Here is an 8,866-nt window from a genome sequence, read left to right as displayed (position 1 = left end):
AGCTTCCGAGGGTTACTTATGGACGGAGATCATTGGGCCGAATTTATGAGAAAAGTCTTTGACCGCTGGCTCATTTATTTAGTATATAATTGTTCACGCGAGTGTAAATAGCTTGAGAGAGAGAGAGAGAGAGAGAGAGAGGAGAGAGAGAGAGAGAGAGAGAGAGAGAGAGAGAGAGAGAGAGAGAGAGAGAGTTTTATGAATATGTAAAGAGAAGGGAATGTCCGAATTGCTCTGATTTCAAAATTGAAAGTGTAGGGTAGAATTTTACATCACACTTTATATTTAGTAGAATATGAATAGGATTCAATATATATCGCTCTGTTATTGGGAATTATGTTTTACCCTTGAATTACTGTATTTTTTTTACCATATATATATATATATATATATATATATATATATATATATATATATATATATATATATATATATATATATATATATACATGACAACTATTCAAACTTTAAAAAATGACAACTATTCAAACTTTAAAAAATGACAACTATTCAAACTTTTGAAAAATGAAAACTAATCAAACTTTTAAAAAATATCCTACCATTAATTTGAATCAGAATAATTTTACGTCTACTCCCAAACTATCCGCGATCATTACTAATCTATTTTAGAAAGGCGTCCCGACCATTCACAACCTAATCGCTATCAATACCAAACTGTTGAAAAAAGACCTAATCGCGATCAATACCGGACTGTTATAAAAAGACTCCTCGACCATTCATGATCCTTTTACAATCAATACCGAACTGCTTTAGGAAGTCCTATTCGCGCTCAATACAGAACTGTTTTAGAAAGACTCAGCGACCATTCACACCTATTCGGCTTCAATACATAAATGTTTTAGAAAGACTCTCCGACTATTCACAACCTATTCCTGATCAATACAGAACTGTTGTAGAAAGACTCGACCATTCATGACCTATTCGCGATCAATACCGAGCTATTGTGGAAAGACTTTCCGACAATTCATGACCTAATTCCGAACAATACCAAACAGTTGTAGGAAGAATCTCCGACTAATGACAACCTATTTGCGATCAATAGTGAACTAATGTAGAAAGACTATCCGACCCTTCACGACTTATTCACGTTCAATATCAAACTATTGTAGAAAGGCTTTCCGACCATTGATGACTTTAGCTATCAATATCAAACTTTTATAGATAGAATCCTATTCCCGATCAATATCAAACTGTTGTAGAAAGACTTACTGACCCTTTGCTACCTATTTGCAATCAATATCAAACAGTTATAGAAAAAAAAATCCATCAATCACGACCCACTCGCAATCAATACTGAGCTGTTGTAGAAAGAATCCCCGACAACTCACGACCTATTCACAATCAATGCCGCCATGTTTTAGAAAGAATCTCCGACCAATGACAACCTATTCGCGATCAATAATGAACTGTTGTAAAAAGGCTCTCGAACCCTTCACAACTTATTCGGGTTCAAAATTAAACTATTGTAGAAAGACTTCCCGACCATTGATGACCTTTTCGCATTCAATATCAAACTGTTGTAGATAGAATCCTATTCGCGATCAATATCAACTGTTGTAGAAAGACTTACTGACCCTTTGTGACCTATTTGCAATCAATATCTATCGGTTGTAGGAAAAAATAACCCCATCAATCATGACCCACTTGCAATCAATACTGAGCTGTTGTAGAAAGAATCCCCCGACAACTCACGACCTATTCACGATCAATGCCGAAATGCTGTAGAAAGAATCTCCGACCAATGACAACCTATTCGCGATCAATAATGAACTGTTGTAAAAAGGCTCTCGAACCCTTCACAACTTATTCGGGTTCAAAATTAAACTATTGTAGAAAGACTTCCCGACCATTGATGACATTTTCTCATTCAATATCAAAATGTTGTAGATAGAAGCCTATTCGCGATCAATATCAAACTGTTGTAGAAAGACTTACTGACCCTTTGCTACCTATTTGCAATCAATATCAAACAGTTCTAGAAAAAAAAACCCATCAATCACGACCCACTCGCAATCAATACTGAGCTGTTGTGGAAAGAATTCCCGACAATTCACGACCTATTCACGATCAATGCCGACATGTTATAGAAAGAATCTCCGACCAATGACAACCTATTCGCGATCAATAATGAACTGTTGTAAAAAGGCTCTCGAGCCCTTCACAACTTAATCGGGTTCAAAATTAAACTATTGTAGAAAGACTTCCCGACCATTGATGACATTTTCGCATTCAATATCAAACTGTTGTAGATAGAATCCTATTCGCGATCAATATCAAACTGTTGTAGAAAGACTTACTGACCCTTTGTGACCTATTTGCAATCAATATCAATCAGTTGTAGAAAAAAATAACCCATCAATCACGACCCACTCGCAATCAATACTGAGCTGCTTTAGAAAGAATCCCCGACAACTCACGACCTATTCACGATCAATGCCGACATGTTGTAGAAAGAATCTCCGACCAATGACAACCTATTCACGATCAATAATGAACTGTTGTAAAAAGGCTCTCGAACCCTTCACAACTTATTCGGGTTCAAAATTAAACTATTGTAGAAAGACTTCCCGACCATTGATGACCTTTTCGCATTCAATATCAAACTGTTGTAGATAGGATCCTATTCGCGATCAATATCAAACTGTTGTAGAAAGACTTACTGACCCTTTGCTACCTATTTGCAATCAATATCAAACAGTTCTAAAAAAAAAGCCCATCAATCACGACCCATTCGCAATCAATACTGAGCTGTTGTAGAAAGAATCCCCGACAACTCACGACCTATTCACGATTAATGCCGACATGTTATAGAAAGAATCTCCGACCAGTGACAACCTATTCGCGATCAATAATGAACTGTTGTAAAAAGGCTCTCGAGCCCTTCACAACTTATTCGGGTTCAAAATTAAACTATTGTAGAAAGACTTCCCGACCATTGATGACCTTTTCGCATTCAATATCAAACTGTTGTAGATAGAATCCTATTTGCGATCAATATCAATTGTTGTAGAAAGACTTACTGATCCTTTGTGACCTATTTGCAATCAATATCTATCAGTTGTAGAAAAAAATAACCCCATCAATCACGACCCACTTGCAATCAATACTGAGCTGTTGTAGAAAGAATCCCCGACAACTCACGACCTATTCACGATCAATGCCGAAATGTTGTAGAAAGAATCTCCGACCAATGACAACCTATTCTCGATCAATAATGAACTGTTATAAAAAGGCTCTCGAACCCTTCACAACTTATATTCGGGTTCAAAATTAAACTATTGTAGAAAGACTTCCCGACCATTGATGACCTTTTCTCATTCAATATCAAAATGTTGTAGATAGAAGCCTATTCGCGATCAATATCAAACTGTTGTAGAAAGACTTACTGACCCTTTGCTACCTATTTGCAATCAATATCAAACAGTTCTAGAAAAAAAAAAACCCATCAATCACGACCCACTCGCAATCAATACTGAGCTGTTGTGGAAAGAATCCCCGACAACTCACGACCTATTCACGATCAATGCCGACATGTTATAGAAAGAATCTCCGACCAATGACAACCTATTCGCGATCAATAATGAACTGTTGTAAAAAGGCTCTCGAGCCCTTCACAAATTATTCGGGTTCAAAATTAAACAATTGTAGAAAGACTTCCAGACCATTGATGACCTTTTTGCATTCAATATCAAACTGTTGTAGATAGAATCCTATTCGCGATCAATATCAAACTGTTGTAGAAAGACTTACTGACCCTTTGTGACCTATTTGTAATCAATATCAATCAGTTGTAGAAAAAAATAACCCGATCAATCACGACCCACTCGCAATCAATATTGAGCTGCTTTAGAAAGAATCCCCGACAACTCACGACCTATTCACGATCAATGCCGACATGTTGTAGAAAGAATGTCCGACCAATGACAACCTATTCACGATCAATAATGAACTGTTGTAAAAAGGCTCTCGAACCCTTCACAACTTATTCGGGTTCAAAATTAAACTATTGTAGAAAGACTTCCCGACCATTGATGACCTTTTCGCATTCAATATCAAACTGTTGTAGATAGGATCCTATTCGCGATCAATATCAAACTGTTGTAGAAAGACTTACTGACCCTTTGCTACCTATTTGCAATCAATATCAAACAGTTCTAGAAAAAAAAAACCCATCAATCACGACCCACTCGCAATCAATACTGAGCTGTTGTAGAAAGAATCCCCGACAACTCACGACCTATTCACAATCAATGCCGCCATGTTATAGAAAGAATCTCCGACCAATGACAACCTATTCGCGATCAATAATGAACTGTTGTAAAAAGGCTCTCGAACCCTTCACAACTTATTCGGGTTCAAAATTAAACTATTGTAGAAAGACTTCCCGACCATTGATGACATTTTCGCATTCAATATCAAACTGTTGTAGATAGAATCCTATACGCGATCAATATCAAACTGTTGTAGAAAGACTTACTGACCCTTTACTACCTATTTGCAATCAATATCAAAGAGTTCTAGAAAAAATAACCCGATCAATCACGACCCACTCGCAATCAATACTGAGCTGTTGTAGAATGAATCCCCGACAACTCACGACCTATTCACGATCAATGCCGACATGTTATAGAAAGAATCTCCGACCAATGACAACCTATTCGCGATCAATAATGAACTGTTGTAAAAAGGCTCTCGAACCCTTCACAACTTTTTCGGGATCAAAATTAAACTACTGTAGAAAGACTTCCCGACCATTGATGACCTTTTCGCAATCAATATCAAACTGTTGTAATTAGAATCCCATTCGTGATCAATATCAAACTGTTGTAGACAGACTTACTGACCATTCGCGACCTATTCACTATCAACATAAAAGAGTTGTAGAAAAAAAATCACAACCTATTGCTATGAATACTGAGCTGTTGTAGAAAGAACCCCCGGCAACTCACGACCTATTCATGATCAATACTGAACTTTTGTAGAAAGACTTTTTGACCATTCATGACTTATTCATGATCAATACTTAACTGTTATAGAAAGACTCCCCGACCATTCATGACCTATTCACCATTAATACTGAACTGTTGTAGTAAGACTCACTAACCATTCATGATCTATTCATGATCAATATCAAACTGCTATAGAAAAAAATCCCAGACTATTCTTGAACTATTTGCGATCACCACTGTGGAGGATTTATTTTTGTTTTATTTTAATTTTAGTTTTTTGCCAAATCCTGAGAGAGAGAGAGAGAGAGAGAGAGAGAGAGAGAGAGAGAGAGAGAGAGAGAGAGAGAGAGAGAGAGAGAGAGAGAGGTAGTTAGTGTATCGATTGTTTGTGGTGAGAAAGACTGTTGGTATAAATGAGATTGTTTGTTTATGTTGTTAGTTAGGTTACGACAGTGGTGAATGTTTCGTAGCGAATGCTTTTTTTGATTGACTGCTGATAGAGGCGGTTGTGTGTGTGATTGCTGGATTAACTATTATCCTTTATTACCAGCAAGGAAGTGTTTTGTATATATTGACAGTAAGTACAGTTTTGTTTATTTTTGCTTGTCGTGATTGTGAATGATAGGAACAATTTATTATTTATCTTTGATTATAGTGCGATAGTTCAGTTAGTTAGGAGTGTTCATAAGTGTTTTTCTTTTTTTATTTTGGCAGGCCGTGATTCCTCCTTTGGAGAGAGTTCACTTGAATGTGAAATTGACTGTTGATGACCTGGCTTGTTTAAGGAATTTGATGTGTTAGAATGCTCTAGTGTGTTGACCAACTGTTGACGACCTGGCCTGTTCATTACAATCACGATTTCGATTGCTGTTATTGATGATGATGATGATGATGATGAATAAATAGACTGCCCAATTAAGTGAGGCAGTTAAAGCAGATTGTGCCAGTGTTGCGTCTGCCAGAGAGTTTTGGCTTTGGCCTAAAAGGACTGTTGGCCCTAGTGTGGATAAGAGGTCCACGCATAAACAAATGTGGATTTTTGTGTGCGGGTAATTTTAAGTTTGTTAGGGTTTTTTTATTTGAATGGTGTTACGGTTTTTATATTTATCAAGTTAAAGATCAGTTATAAGTGTAATTATTTTGGTTGTTGATGTTGTATTGCAGTTTTAAGAAATATAGTTTTAAGGTTATGTTATGTTTGGTTCATTTTCCTTTTGTCCAAGAGTCCACTTGATAAAGTAAGGGGAAAGTTTGTGCAGAGGAGACATTTGTCAGTTAGTGTGATCAAGGGTGTGGGGGGTTGTTTTGCAACATCCCGCCAAAGCACTAGACTGGTGAAGATAGAAATGAAGACCATTCCCGACCTATTCCCGATATTATTAATTTGTCGCGGAAAGACTTCCTGAGCAATCTCGACCGAATCACTATAATTATTAAACTTCATCAGAAAGTTCCTAGACTATTCCCGACCTATTCCAGATCACATGCAATCTAATTACTTGTGACAGGACGAGGTCACTTTGCTAAGCTAACCCCCCCCCCCTCCCCCTCCCCCCAAAAAAGGCAATACAAAACTGGTGACATTTGCTACAGCTCTGGAATATCATGATGCAAGAGTAAACCTGTTAAAAGTCATAAAATAAAACTAACGTATTTTTATGACAAATCATCAAGATTTCAACGTTGATTTTTTTTTCTTCTGTCCATGAGTAATGGCATTGCACATATATAAAAACTCTAGATCAATTAACTCACGTACCTTGTTACCCTTTTTTTCTTTTTCTTGTTTTAGTTTTAATCCTTTCAATAATTCAGTACCTTTGTTACAGTTATACATCTGGAGAAATATCCTTCCATTAGAACTATATGAAATTTTAATTTATGTTCGAAAGCTACATTGGTCAGTCTCCCAATCCTGTACCCAGACCTAATTCAACTGTATTGATATCCTATTTTAAGGTATTTTATCCGTCATATATATATTTTTCATGAAGAAATTAAAACTGAGTAACAAAGAAAGTGAATTACAGTTTATTTCCTTCCACTGCATATTTTTATCATCTAAAAGTAGTGAAACTAAGCTTAAGTTTTCAGTGTCCCAATATTCATCGGCACTATTTTCACATTATTGGTTTCCTAGTTTTGCCTATTTTCTCTTTCAGAAATATTGGTTTGATAGAGAAAAGAGAACTATAGTAGCTATTATTCATGGAATATTCATAAGTTTTTCTCTATAGTTTATATAAGAAAGGGGTATCTTAATGTTGTTACTGTCCTCAACATATTTTACAATACTTGGTCATTACTTCTCTTGTAATATATTTATTTCGTTTCCTAAATGGGCTATCTTTCCCTTTCGGACCCATTAGGGTTATAGCATCCTGCTTTTCCAACTAGGGTTGTAGCTTAGGTAATAATAATAAATATATATATATATATTTTTTTTCTAGCACACCACAGCAAAATTTTGTGAAGATAGCAAACATATTCTGCACAAAAAATCGCGCGCAATCCCAAAGTCATCCAAGAAGTAGCAGACACTTAACAGAACCCAGTCGATAAAATCACCAATAGAGGGACAATATCTTGAAATGGAACTTGATGCTGTTTAATGCGCCATATCTAGTATGTTTGCTGGCGCCAAATATTGTTCTTGATATTGTTCCCCATCGAGAAAAGTCTCTGGTGATTTCGTCTCGTCTCCCATTTTCTGAGCGCAGTATTGTATTCAACAGCACAATTGCATGTCAGGCTGTCATAGGGTAAAAACTGCTTGTACTATATGTCTTTCCTTTCAAGTCCATTTCTTAAATTTTCATCTTTTATAAACCTTGAACTTTTAACATGTTTTCAATCTTTGCTTACCACTATGCTATCCTAAATATGTCCTTTATTCTATGTACTGTTTTCTGATACTTATTCTATTCTGTTTAACTCCTCTTTGCCCTTGCCATGTACTCCTTAACCTTTATTCTATTTTGGTGTACATATATATTTTCATCCTTGTCCGTCATCTGTCATAGGCCTCGATGCTCTCTATGACGTCTGGCTTATGTATAGGTGGTTTTGTTTGAATAGACAACAGCCGATGATATATATATATATGTATATATATATATATATATATATATATATATATATATATATATATATATATATATATATATATATATATTATATATTATATATATATATATATATAATATATATATAATATATATATATATATATATGTATATATATATATATATATATATATATATATATATATATATATATATATATATATATATATATATATATATATATATATATATCATATTGATACGAGAGAGAGAGAGAGAGAGAGAGAGAGAGAGAGAGAGAGAGAGAGAGAGAGAGAGAGAGAGAGAGAGAGAGAGAAGGCTTTGTGGCTTATCCAAGCACTACATGAAATACAGCTATTTCGAGCCCCAGTGATGATTAAGATTCTGCGCTATTGGAGATCAAACCCAGCCGATACTTATCCTTCAATCAAGGCACATTCACGATTCTTGCATAAAACATAATCGTTTCCGAATCTCTCAAAGGATTGGGAACGCCTTTCCCTCGCTCTTAGTGAAGAGATTGATAGATGTCTTGGTATATTACGTCTGCGGCAATGATAGTTCGAATTTTACTATGCTTTTTGAAGGTTTAAATGTCGCTCATTAATAGCAGAGACAAGGTAAAGTGGTGATGTTCTAGCAGGACTGATCATTTTTAAAGTGTTGGGGTGGCCAATGTGGTAACGTCCATGACTGGTGAACGCATGACTGGAGTTCGAGTCCAGGTCAAACTCAAGATTCTCTTTGGGCGCTGCAGCCTCGCCATCCTTGTGAGCAAGGGATAGGGGCTTGCCGAGGGGGTGAGAGGGT

Source organism: Palaemon carinicauda, chromosome 23 (assembly GCF_036898095.1).
Source record: "Palaemon carinicauda isolate YSFRI2023 chromosome 23, ASM3689809v2, whole genome shotgun sequence".
NCBI lineage: Eukaryota > Metazoa > Arthropoda > Malacostraca > Decapoda > Palaemonidae > Palaemon > Palaemon carinicauda.
This window is presented reverse-complemented; position numbering follows the sequence as displayed.